General features: G+C 42.2%; 1 protein-coding gene across 4 annotated transcripts in view; it reads left to right on the forward strand.

The window, feature by feature from the left end:
- Positions 1–724: 724 nt before the first annotated feature.
- The window catches only part of PIK3CB (phosphatidylinositol-4,5-bisphosphate 3-kinase catalytic subunit beta), a 170206-nt gene continuing 157126 nt past the window's right edge, over positions 725–13804 (forward strand). For 3 of the 4 annotated variants that reach the window (XM_019533092.1, XM_019533094.1, XM_019533093.1), the window contains exon 1: positions 726–1092. The gene's annotated coding sequence lies outside the window, so the exon portion shown is untranslated. Of the gene's footprint in view, positions 1093–13804 lie in introns of all 4 variants that reach the window. The other variant, XR_002100665.1, reaches the window with a different exon arrangement.

A 13804-nucleotide genomic window follows, 5' to 3' on the forward strand; every position in this document is an offset into this window, starting at 1 on the left:
TTAAGTTTCCTTAGCTTATTTTGGTTATGGTTCTAATGGCAGCTGTAACTTTCCTTCCTTGCATACTTGAAGCAGTTGCTATTTTATATATAAAAAATATTAAACTTCCCCAAGAAGTCACTGTCAGTTGGCAGTAAGCATATGTGCGCACGTAACATTGGGCTGAGGGTAATATTTCAGAAATGTTTAAAGTTAACAAAAAACTTAAATGAAAAGGTCTCCTTGAATGCAGCACCATTACATGGTTGCAATGTCAGCAGAAGCTCTGGAGTGAATGGAAGTCTTGTATTCATGCTGCAGAGAATTACCCAGTATAGTTTAATCAACATTTAATGTGAGGGTCATAGGAATGGCTGTATTTGTTTAAAGAAATGCACACACCAACTGCAGGTGCTTCCTCAGCCTGATGAGGGGTATGTATACCTGAAAGCTTGCAAAGAAGAATTTTTCCAACTATTTGAATTGGTCTAACAAAAGATATCAAATTTGCACAACAAACCTTATCTGCCTTTGTTTAAAGAAGGAATTTAAGTTGTAAAAAAGCCGTTTTTTAGCTATCGCATGCTCAGGTCTGTGCATGTGCCTGTGTTTGTACACAACAGAGCTACAAATATTATTTCAACACTCCTAGTTTCGTATTAATGCCAGCAGGAAGTCCGTGTGTACAGTCACTCTACCTTTGCAACTCCCTCCCCCTGCCTCTCCAGAGGAGGAGCTTCTCTTGCACTCAGTTAGTCACTGCCAGATCCCTTTTTTGGTGGTTTCTGAAGGCTGACAGAAATAATCCGTATCAACGAGGGCTCAAATTTTAATTAGTTTCATTTGTCCATTTGGCAGGAATCTGAAAGGGAAGGAGCCCCCCTTCCTCCCTCAGCCTGTGCTTGGATTGACACAAGGTGGGAGAGTGAAGTCATCAAGCCTGAGAGAGCAGTGGGTGTGCTAGGAGCAGGGCTGAGAAGGAAGGAGTGAAACGCCAGCTGTGCTGATAAGTGGAGTTCCGCATATCTTTGTGCAAACCTGGTCAGAGAATACAACTGAGGAGAAGCCACGTCCCATCTTCTTAGAGGCTCTGATCCAGGGACCTGAGCAAGGGTAGGAACAATGGGGGGGTTTTCTTATTATTTTTCCCTTAAAAGAAAAATAGCCGGTCAGAAAAAAATCTCTCTCTCTCCCCCAAGTGTTAGATCAGTGACCCAGGAAACTGTCTCCTCACCTCTTGTTGCTTTGTATTCAGAAGTTCCAGCATTACCTGATTTTTAGCTGTGTATTATGTGTTTAAACTTAGAGAGAAAAGCACTGCTCTGTTAGGAAGTACATGGGCGTGGAGAAGCTAGGCTTGCAATCAAGTGGAAATGAGTTTATTGTGCTAGGGGAGCCTGTGTCTGCAATAACAAAGTTTCAGATGAGAGGGGATGAACTTTGTTATTGGCACTCAAAAGAAAATCTCTGGTAAAGCGCTGTTTTGCTAAACATTAATCTTAGTCTATTTGAATTATTTGTTGAAGCTGGAGATAATTTGGGCTATTTACCCTATCTGGGCAGCCCATTAAGTACTTAATAGCTGATGGGTTTGAGAGTCCTTTAAGTAAAAGATTGCCTGAGTTCTCTTATTGTCTCGGCTCCATTAACAATCAGTTAGGGGAAGCAGCTCCTGGCCCATTCCCAGAAATGTGACAACCCCAAGAGCTTCCCCTGTGCGTTTGAAGGAGATGTTACAGTACATGCCCAGGAAACTGACAGCTCCTACCAAGGAGTGAAACTCCCCAAGAGGGTGCCTCTCAATGGATCAGTGTCTAAGTGGGGGAGAGGGGAGAAAGCTATCAAACTGTTGTTTTCAGTTGAGGAGCTTCTGCTGCTGCCTGGGTGTGGCCAAGTGAGCCTCACAGCTTATTTGAAGTTACTGTCACTTCTTTTGTCAGTTTGCACCCCCCATAACCAGTGTGGGCTAGGGCGGGCGGGGGGAGGGTTATGAGACTCTCCTGTTCATTCCTTTAATCAACAACTCGGTTTCCCCTAGGCGTATCTCTTTTTTAAAACCTTCTATGTGGTGTTGTCCTAAACTAACCCTTGCTTTCTTTGAAAGCCTGTTACTTGTTTATCTTCTGTCACTTAGCCAGCCTTTGCTCTAGATACAGTTAATCTTTGTGTTTTCTTTCCTATTTAAACTTCTCACTCCTGATTATAGCAGCCATACAGTCAGTCAGTTTACCCAACAGGCTAGACTCCTAGGCTAGAGACAGACATTACACACAAACTGGTTTAAATGATCAGAAACTGGTTTAAACCTGTAACAGAACAGACATTCAGTTCACATAAACCAGTTTGAAAATGAAACCGGTTTGAGATGAAGCTGGTTGCATGTAGTATCAGGCTTAACTGATTTGGCTCAAACTAGTTTATGCAGTGTCTGTTCCAGATCCTTTGCTGGTTTAGGTTAAATCAGACTCCCCCAGCATCCCGGCATGCTGTCTTGGGTGAACAGAGCTCTCTACGCCCCAGCAGCGCTGGCCCCTCCCCTCCCCTCCATTCTCCATTAGGTCTGCTGGGGAGCAGAAGGGAGGGGGCTGCAGCAGTAGCCCCTGGAGCTGGCAGACCCAGGCTGCAGGGAAGGAACAAAGGGAAGAATTAACCCTTTTCCCTGCCCCCTTCACCTTAACAGGGCCATGCTGGGTTGGTTGTCCCACACAGTGGGGAGTGGGGGGCTCTGTTCCATGCTGGTGGGGGGACTCTTCCTGCTCCTCCCCTTACCACTCCCCCTCGCTGCCCTGGGCTGGGAGCAGGGGGCTCCACGTGATGCTGCCCAGCCCCAGAGTGGGGGTGGAGGGCAGAGGGAGACTCTGTTCCATGCTGGGAGGAACTTTTCCCCCTCCTCCCCCCAGAGGGGGAGTGGGATCCTGGAACTCAGCTGGGCAGGGTATGCATATGTGGGGTGAAGGTGTAGGGACCCCCACACACTGCCCCCATGGTGTGCAACCCCCACTACCTGGCAGCAGCAGGTGGGGAGGTCAAAGCTCTCCTGCCTGATGCAGATGCAGCTCTAGCCAACACTGCACAGAGGAGGGAGTGGACCCTACCTTATCCCTGAGGCTCTGCTCCCCACACCTGTAGCTCCAGCACTCACAGCAGGGGAAGGCCTGACCTGGAGCCTGCTGTCTCCCACACTGCCAGCTGCAGTCCCTGCACTGTGCCAGGAGGGGAGGGAGCCCTGCCCCCTGCTTTCAGGTGAAGTTCAGCGTGGACCTTCCCCTCTGTTTGTGAGGAGCTGCTGGCATGTAGTGCAGATCCCGGGGGACAGAAGCACCCGGGCAGTACGGGGCTGTGCTCCTCACCCCCAGAGCAATGATGGCTGCCTCTATCCCCTCCCCACACCATAGCCATGGGAGAGAAATAGGGGCGAGGCGGCCTTGCAGAGCCCTCCTCCCCACCCCATGGTGGCAGCAGGGGTGGGGGAGAAAGAAGAGACCCTCAGCACTGAACAGGGCCCCCCTCCTGGGCCCACAGCAGTATGGGAGAGGGAGGAGGGGGAAGAGTTCCCCTCTAGGGACAGACAGCTGTATGCCCAGATTGCTCCTGGCTGTCAGGGAGCCACTGGGGTGGGCCTGCTGGGGCCTAGTCATGCCCTCCTCCTCTGCTCAACTTCCCTGTGGACAGGAGAGCTGCTCTAGTTCCCCCCAGACTTCTAGCTTGAGACACTGCAGGGATGTGCAGGCATGGTCTTTCCACTTGCAAACCATTTCACTCTCTGCAGGCTAGACTAACTTGCAAAGACTGAATCAATTCAGGCTCGGGCTTTTTGAATGTCTGTCCCTAGCCGTAATGGGCTAGAAGAATGGTGCTCAACCCCTAGCACGCAGAAAAAATGGAGCCAATGGAGCCATCTGACCTGGCCTGTGGGGATCCACACAGGTCCAGAAATTTGGTGGCAGGGGAGCAGTTGTCATTAATATGGCTACCCTCCCCTGCTGCCAAATTCCTTAAGCCACGTGCACATCCTCTTTCCCCATGGGTTCTGGGTGTGGGCTTTGCCTCCTCCTCCCCCTCCCCCTCCCTGTGGGGCCAGGTGAAAGCCAAGTCACACCCGCTTCCTTCAAGCTCCTTTCCACTGTGGGGCAATGTTGGTGCCAGTCTGCTCCCACACTTTTCTACATGGCTGGATTGTGCCTGCCATGACCACTCCAGGTGCCAGATTGGGACCACCAGCTGGATCTGGCCTGTAGACAGAATAGGCACTGTCCATCCAGCCTGCTGTGCAAAAAGGTTGGGTACCACTGGACTAGATGTTTTTTTATTTTTGGACTGCTTTTATTGAGGTGTAGCATACTAAAAGCTACTTCAGTTAGTTTAGCTTTCACAAATATATGTGTATGTATCTGAATTAATTTCTTGCCCACATGATACTCTACCTCATTAAACTTGTGTAACTTTAAATGGTACAACTTGGATATGCATTGCCAAGTTTTGTGCATGGTAATCCCAACGGTACTTTAAACACATATGCAAAAAAGCAATGTGCTACTTCTTATTATTGTCATGAAAGTTTGCCATGTTCCTCATTAAGTTTGGTGCCATCTGGACAGTAATATTAGGTAAACGTCACAAGTCAGATTCAAACCAGCAGGTACAAAGGCCAATGAACTAAAGACATGTCATGGGAAAAGGAAGTAGAAATGGGGCAGATCAGCTCCTTGCAATTCCTATGTACCTTCAACCTATGTGGATTTTTTGGGACAACTTATTGACTGTCCCTATTGCTGTACTCCCTTTCTATCTTCATGAAGGGAAGCTCTGCTTTTAGCTGGAGTAGTCTCCAGGTCCCCTGTAAGGAAAGAAAGTTGTCAGGAGTTGAGCTGTCTGGAAAATGTGCATCATTCTTCAGAAAACTTTGAAAACAAAACTTTTTTTTTTTTCAGAATTTCCATGGAGACTTCTGACTTTTTAGTGAAGAAAAGCTATAATGAGCCCCAAATTTTGATTCCTTCATGGACTTCGCTTCTTAGCAGGACTTCATCTCCCATGATGTCTTACAGCTCCCTCTCTTGAGGAATTGACATGTTGCATCATGGGTAGGGACCTACCAAAATCACAGCAGAAGTGGGCTGCGCAGCAGCTCCTTTAAACTTAAAGGTTCCCCTGTATACCCCACTCCCCTCTCACCATTGCTGATTGCCTGGGGGGCCCCAGTGGCCCTCCTGCTTGTTGCTGACTGGCCAGGAGGCAAAATTGGAGCCATATTTAAAACCACAGTTTTAGCTCCCTACTGATCAGGAGCATGTGGTGGGGCCCCTCTACCAACTGGTCGGGGGAATGCATGGGGGGACCCTGCAAGAATCAAGGAGCTGCCTTGCAGCCCACTTCCACCATGATTTTGGAAGGTCCCTAATCATGGGAGATCTAGTTTGATTAGGGGAACCTGACTAATGAGAAGAACTAGGCTATGGGGCAACCAAACTACACTGCCCATGGGGTACTGCAGTGACATTTCCAAATCAGCATACATTGGGGTTAGGTAGAAATGTTTGCTTTTAGTCTGGAAACTACTCACTTTTGGTGGTGTGACATTTTTTTTAATGAAAGAAGTTGACATCTTAGAGGGAAATAGGTGATTTTAATCAGCATTTTTGTTTTGTTGAAACTCCAAATTTCTATAGGGGAAAAAAAAGTGTTAATAGAAACTCTTTGACCATTGCTAGTTGGGGACCAGGGAACCTGCCATTCATTAGCATTGGAAGCAAATGCTAACAAGGTTCTTGCCTCTTCCTGGCCCCATAGGAAATGATTCCTGAACTGTCATCCTGCCATGGTTCTTCTTACCCTAGGAGTAGGGGGCCTGTGTGGCCTGTAATATTTCACTCCATTGGGTATACATATGTCATACTGGCCTTTTCCCTGCATGTTTAGATTTTAGCATTGGTAGCATACTTGTAGCCCAGTTCAAAGGCTAATAAAAAGTGAATATTAAGGGGAGTGGGGAGTTCACAGTTATACATATGTCCAAGTGCATATTTGAAAACTAAGATAATATGGGCTGAGACGTTACGAATTATGTCAGGTTTCATTCCTAGGTGGGGCTTTTACAAAAGAAAGTGTCATATTGATCTAGAATGCTGTTATGTATCTTATAGACATTTTCTCTTTTATTTAGTATTACTTTAAGAAAAAGGAAGTTCCATAGTGGATTTTAATGAGTCTTCATTTAGATTGTTGAATAATAATAGGTATGAACACCCTAGAAATCTGGTGTTGAACAATGTTGGAAATGGGTTACTAGACTGAAATGGACCTCAGATTTGATCCTATATGGCAGTTAGTGTGCCCATGTTTCAGTCAGTCACATCTCTCTCAAGAGGGTGGAACATTATTTTAAAGATATTGTAACAATATAAATAGCCTTCTAACCTCCCCCATTTCCATCTTTTCCTCTACCTTATTCTCCACTTCTTCCTCCTCCTCCCTCTTGCACTTTTGTGTTCATGCAGATGTTTGTGAGCATTGGTTAAGACATGCTGCCTATTGGCCATTGTTTCCTTTATATATCAAGAGAAGGAAAGAACTCATTGAGAAATGTAGCTAGTTTTTCATTAGTATTTTCAAAGCAGCTAAATTTATGTTTCCACAGCTGCTAAGTTCCTACAGCTCCTACTGACTCGCTGCATTTTGGAATTATATGTGCTCAAAACTGCTGAAAATCAGGATCATGATATGGCTGAAGAATCAACAACAAGTAGGCTGGTCATAAACGCATGTAACTTTCATTGGGTCATCTTCAGCAACATGATAGTGACTCCCAAACTATGGGTATGGGCCACAAAATAGATACCATTCATCAAGTCAACACTTTAAAAATGTTTTCCTTAGCAGAGGCTCTACAAGCATAAGGCAGTTCTGAACATTTTCCTATATATATAAGAAATAGCAATCATTACAATAGCTGTGGGAAAATTATTTATGAGCCATTAATCATTTTCAGTAGCTTGGCATAAATTGTGTAGGGATTTCTATAACCAGTCTTGCAGGGTAAAATGCATTGCTTCCATACCATTGCTTCAGTGTTTCCAACATACTTAGCTTTTATTTTTCATGGCAGGGTGGGGGAGCGGAAGAGAAGAAAAAAACAATTTCACTTGCTCTGTTGTCTTATTTAATATGTAGAGAGGCAGCCAGAATCAGAGGCAGGTGTCAGAGTGAAGTTAGTCTTTGAAGATCTGGCCTGCATCTTTATCCACAGATCATTCCCCAGATCTCTGTACATCCTCCTCTACTTGGATAACTCTTGACTCTGACATAAACTTCCCTGCCCCTCCCTCCCCCTGTGCCTCCCTTACACGTCCCCTATGGGGAAAAATATGCTGATTTTCTTGCCTAAAACCAGAATCCAACCAAGGAAGAGGTCGTGCCCAAGTATGAGCTTTTTGCATGGGGTTATATAAAACTCCCTCCTAGTTTATCATCTCAATAGACCAGTGGCTCCCAACCTTGGGTCATGATCCAAATGCAGGTCACAGGGGCAATGCCAGTGGTGCTGTACACAAAGGACGAGCCACACCATGTGCCGGGATGAGGCTGCCACTGCCACCGCCACACTCTACTCCCAGCAGCGGGTCATGGCAAATAAGGGTTGGGAACCACTGCAGTCGACAAACATTTTGTGAAATGGGTACATCAGAAAATTACTGGGGGAGGGAAGTAAACATAGTGGCAATACATTAATTAATAACTTCAGTTAAAAATGTAAGAGGCCTCTCAAACTATACAAGTATAAACCAATAACTTACACTTAGTGAAAAAAATCATGTATGTGTGGAATGATTCTTAGGCATCCAGTTGAAATGCACTTTCCATCAGGATGCTATCATTGCTTGTTTTCAGTGACGTAAGAATTTTCTGTAAGCAAAATGGTGCTGGAATCTAGTACCCTGGTATGGAAAGCATTATTTATCCTAAACCAAATTGAAACATAGCTTCAGATCCTAAAATGCAGAGCATCAGTAGTATGCCCTTGAAAAAGCAATCACGTGGTTCTACTCCCTCTGCCTTCCCCAGTCCTTTTAACCCAGTGACAGGGAAATATGGGGATATGGAAGTAAACATCTATGTTCACTAACTTTCATATATACACACAATTAGAGTAGTGCACAGACTTATATATCCATCCCTTGTGTTAAGTGAATCAAAAGAAAACTTAGTTTTCAAATAAATTTATGACAATCTAGTACCCCTTCATTTGTATACCCTCTCTGTGGCCTGTCATCTCAACAAATAATATAGCGTATAAACTTTCCTTAGAATAACAATTATGTTGAACGAAGAGATTACAGAAAGCAGCTGGGTGACATCAGACAATTACTGAACTTCCTTCTTGAGTATAGATAATGTCTGAAATCATTCGGGCAACCTCCAAATTTTGACTGTTTCCTAGAGCAGGGGTTCTCAATCCCCAGGCTGAGGCCTACTACCAGGCTGCAGCACATGGGCTGCCAGTCCACGGCATGGCCAGCTGCCGGACCAGAAGTGGCCACAGACCGGCAAACAATGGCCTTCCCTACAGTGTATACTGCACTTTTGCGTGCAGTATAGCTATAGGGATTACCTGTCTTGTAGGGAATTTTCTGTCCTGAGAGAGAAATTGTGATGAATAACTTTGAGTTTCTGTAGGAAAAGAGTCTGTCTGTACTTAGTTGTTAAAAACAATCAGAAAGCCCAAGGCTAAATCAGTTCCATCTTTGCAGGTTAGTCTTAGTTGCATAGATTGAACTGATAAGCAAGTGAACAGGAATTCACTTTTGATCCTGGAAATGCAGTCACATGCCTGCAGCAACCCAGGCCAGAAGCCAGGAGTAGAAGAGCCCTGGAGCATGCCTCCTTGCTCAGCAGCATGAGACAGCTTGAATCTGGAGGGGATCTGGGACAAAAGTCGAATTAACTGATTTAAGCTAAATCAGTTAAATCTGATACTACATCTGTTCAGGTTTATCTTAAACTTTCAGTCATTTTGAAAGCAGTTTATGTGCACTTCTCTTGTGTTTACAGATTTGAACTGGCTTCTGATCACTTATGCACCTGGTTTATGTGTAATTTCTGTCCCTAGCCAATATAAGGGGGATTGCAAGTTTGCAGGGCTGTTGGTTTGTTTATAACTCACTGATGCAATTAATAGTCACCAGGATCTCTGGGTCAAATTATGTTATCTTATATTTATATGAATCTGAAGTATGCAATTCCATCAAATTCCCATTTCTGTAGCATGTTGGATATTGTCCATATGGTCAGATTAGTTTTCTGTCATTTTTCTTAATCATTTTCTCTTTTTTTAAACTCATGGAAGGTATCAGGAGTTAGTCGTTTTGCTAAACCTTATAAAACAAGCATCCTTGGAAGATTTAAAAAATAAATCCTGAAAGTGGGTAAAAGCTTTTCCAGAGCAGAGGTTCCTTTTTAGGTAGCGCAGAATATCTCAGAATAGAATAACTTTATACTCTCATTTTTTTACTGTTCAGCAAATACATTTTTTAAAACTTTTGTCTCACCCAGTTAGCTTGTACAGGTCTCCAAAAATCAAAAGGCAAGAAAGTGGTCTTTTCTCTAGAGAATTTAACCTATGATTATCTCTTCTAGTTGTCCAGACTAATAAGAAATTGACTCTAGATACATTATCAATAGAATGTGCAGCAAAATAGTTGGATTTTATACTCATTGTAATATGAGACTCATGTTGTTTTGCCAGCATTTAGTTATGTATGGAACAAACTATTCCAGAATGCAGGTAAAGCACTTTCGCTTGTACATTTTATAGAACATCTGTTTAACACAATGTGCACAGTACTGCTTTACAATTACCTAAGACAACTGAAAAGACTGAAAGAATATTGTTCCCTTTGAGAGGCAGATAAGAACACAATCTACGGTTGCCCTTTGCATCTAAAATAGAAAGTAGCATACAGATCTGGTACTCGTACGTCTCAGTAGATTGACTTGTTGGGTTTGTTTTCTTTCTCTTGGAAAGTAAACTAGACTGACCAGTTCTGTTTAAATGGTCTTGTCTAAACCTGAGCTATCTGGCATTGCTTAGCTTTGTTGTTTATATATGCCAAATATCCAGAAACCTTGAAAAAGCAGCTGTAACACAAAAGCCCAAATCCGTACCTGGTGTTATTTGGTAGAGCTCCTATGGTGTTTTGCCAAGTTATTCCAATGGAGGATCTGGGCCAAATATTCTTGTGGCTCTTTAAAATGTATATGATATGTATATTTCAAGTCACCTCTTTCTAAAACATAGCATAAAGGTTAAGCAGATACTAAATGATCATTATAATGTTCTTTAATAGAATATGTACTTGTTTATATTTTTGATGTGGGGGAGAGAGGGAGGAAAAGAGCATCCTAATCACACCATGTACTTTTGCTGTTAGAATTGTGAAACAGTTCCACTTTGCACAACCTTAACACAACTGAGAAAAACAACTGAGTCAAATTTTCATCCCAAATGTGAACAGAACTTGAGGTTTAGCTAACTGTACTTACACAACTATGAGATTTTGCTTTGGTATACTTCTCTACTTGCTTTCGTCAGATGCTGGGAACACAAGAAATCTTAGACAGCCATCTCTTAGGCCCTGAGTGTTTTTGGCTAAGTAGCGCTATTTCTGAGTGCTTCCTGGAACCAAAAATCTTAATGTTCATCTTAATGGACATCTTAATGGTTCATCTATTGTTAGTTTGTACCTGTATAATTTGATTTTTTTGTTTGTTTGTTTACATTAAACACTATGTAAATACCATACAGGGCAAGTGAGAACACATAGGATCTTAATGAAATTAGGTTGTGGCTTTTCAATCCAGTTCATAATTTAAGCATAAACTGTAATATAGGTAGTCATGTGCTCAGACATGTGTCATAGGAATTGTCTTTAAGGCTAATAATTTTTCCATGAGTAATATTCTTTGTTCCTGTATCTCATCTGCCATGCCCAGTCTTCAAAAACAATGCTGATTTAGCAGCAACTGTAAGGAGGTACTCTGCTGATTCTACTCTAGCAGCAAAACCATTAGTGATTAATAGAAATCTTTGGGAATTGGCAACTCTATCTGCATGTGCTAACTTATTAGAGTTGCCAGCCCAGCAATATGACCACCATCATGGAATAGCTACAGTAAAGCCCATCAACCTTCTAGTTATTCTCATAGTTTTGGAAAAATTCTATAATTAAGAAAAAAAAAATCCTACCTGACAAAAAAACTGTTCTGCATAACAAATATTTTTTTTCACAGTACCACGTACTAGTGGAAATTTGGCCACTAACCAGAAACAAATATGATTTTAAAGTATATACTTAGTTTGCCTAATACATTTTAGGAGATCCTTTCCTTTAGATTAAGGAACTTCAGCTTGATTATAATAAACTCTCTTTTCTTGAAATAACAAAAATAATTTGGTACCAGTGTTTAAAAATAACACTGACAAATTGGAAAAAATAACTTGAGAAATGACAGCTCTCTCCCAAATACCTTTCAAAAGGTCAGATTCAGCTGGCCAGCTTGGATAAATGCAAGGAAATCAGTCTAAGCACTTCAATAAAAGTTCCATTTTAATAGCATTACAGTATATATTGGATAGGAAAATGTGAAGGGGAAAAGTGGATATGAAATCTTGGAAAAGCCTAGTCAACCTAGATGAAAAGGACAGATTGGATGAATTGGAACAGAGCAAGATTCACGGACCTGACATAAAAAGAACATATTTTGATTTGGAAAGACCATTGAATGCAGTAAGGAATCTTCACTAATGTAAGGTACCTCATGTGCTTGCAAGCTTGAGGTTTAAATATTGGGAATTTGAAGGAATTACTATGTTTATCTGCATTAAAAAAAGAAATTTATTATTTGGGACATTCAGCATCAAGAATCATAAAACCATAAAACACTGAATTAAGCATTGTATCTGGAATGTAATAAGCACTAATGTAGTACAGAATAAGATAATTACTATAAAGGTGGTCCTGGTTAGTAGGCTCAGCCTTAGTGTAGTTATGTAATGTTACATACAAAAAAAGTTCTTTGCTCTGTTTGTTACATAAGTTGTGTTCTGCCAATGACTCAGTAATGTTTATAAGGTTAGGCAGGGGGCTGTCTTTGTCAATACAAAATGTAGATAAAGAATTAGAAGTTCATGTTTAGAGTAAAAGATGGGAGGAACCCCTGAAGAGCATTATGACAGCAGCTTCTGCTGCATCCAACAGTCTGCAAGAAAGACGTAATGCCTACAGGTGTATCTCAGAATGGAGTGAACTTGCATACACACTCCAAGTATAAAAACTTGAATGTCAGGGTCAAGAATTGGAGGTGGGATTTAGTCATACTTTCTCCAGAATAATTTATTTCCAACAGATTTTATTTCAAGTTAGATGTTTGGAATGTGGCAGGAGTATTTCCTTCAGAACTCTAACATAAATGCCTATTTCGGGTGCTCTAATCAGCAACAGGAAAACAACATTACAATTATGAAAATGTCCCTGAGGTTGAAGTGCAGGGAAGGGACTGGTACATAGAGCTGTTCTTAACATCTACATTAAGAAGCACAAAACACCTTTTGTCAGGTTCTCTTGACTTATCCTATTATTCTAATGTAACTTCTCCACAGTGTAATGTTTTATTAAATATCAAGCAACTTCCATTTAATTTTACCATTATTCATAGTTGTTCTTGAGTGACTGTTGTTGTTTTGCTTAGGGTTAGCAGGGCCAACTTACTCCAGAACCAAAAGTTGGAAGACCGGTCATCTTTGCAAAGTTTGTTTATGGTAACTAAGAAAAGTACAGCAGATTATCATTCAACCTGTAGGGATGCATAAACAGGATGACTAAAGCAGCAATTAGACAGCAAGAAGCATAATTGTCGCACAGTTGCATAGTAAGATGTGTGTAACCATGTTAACCCCTGGTATACTTTGGAATTTCTGATGATGTGACCTCTTATATTATTGACCTAATTTTGCCTTCAGAATATACCTATTCTGCTCCAGCTGAAGTCTCTGACAGAACTGGGCCTTGAGAGACCTGAGTTCTGAATGAGGTCCTTTTGCATACTGCTTATTTGCTTATCTATACACTGGACAAGTCCTCTCATAGTGTCATCCTGACTTCAGTTGGAGAAATGGAAAAGTTCTTAGCTGGGGAGAGCAGAAAAGTCGCATCCAGGATTTCTTGAATTCTAATATCTGGGAAGGGTTACCATATGTCAGGATTTTCCCAAATATGTCTTCTTTTTGGGTCCTCCAGTTGTTGTCTGGCCAGTTCTTTGAAATATGGACAAACATCCAAGATTTTTTTCAAACTGTTGGCTTGCCCTAGTGGCATGCATGTTTACCAGGGATCTGGGTTTTCCGTTTGATGTGGAAAAATGCAGATTTCCCTCTTTAAAGGAGGACACCACAGGTTTCCCCAGAGGCTGGCAGCCTTCCAGCCTGCAAGGAGCTGCTTGGGGCAATTGAGGGAGCAGGGACCAAATGCTTCTGCGCACACATGCGCAAGTGGCTGGCATAGAGGGTAAGGAGGGGGCAGGTGCCCCCTTCCCCTCTGTACAGGTGTCTTCTTTTTTGGAGCTGGAAATATGGTAACCCTTTATCTGGACCCATCTGGAAAAGAATAAACGAAAACCTGAATACTTTTAGATTCAATGTGGTGAAAATATTAAGCATTTTTCTCCATTGTAGAAATTTTTTTTTTTTTTTTTTTAATGAAAAATTCTCTGATCCATTATCATTCTATCCTGTGGCTTTTAAACAAAGACTGCTTTATGTACATGCACTGAT

This window comes from Crocodylus porosus, unplaced genomic scaffold (assembly GCF_001723895.1).
Source record: "Crocodylus porosus isolate Cpor-Errol unplaced genomic scaffold, CroPor_comp1, whole genome shotgun sequence".
NCBI lineage: Eukaryota > Metazoa > Chordata > Crocodylia > Crocodylidae > Crocodylus > Crocodylus porosus.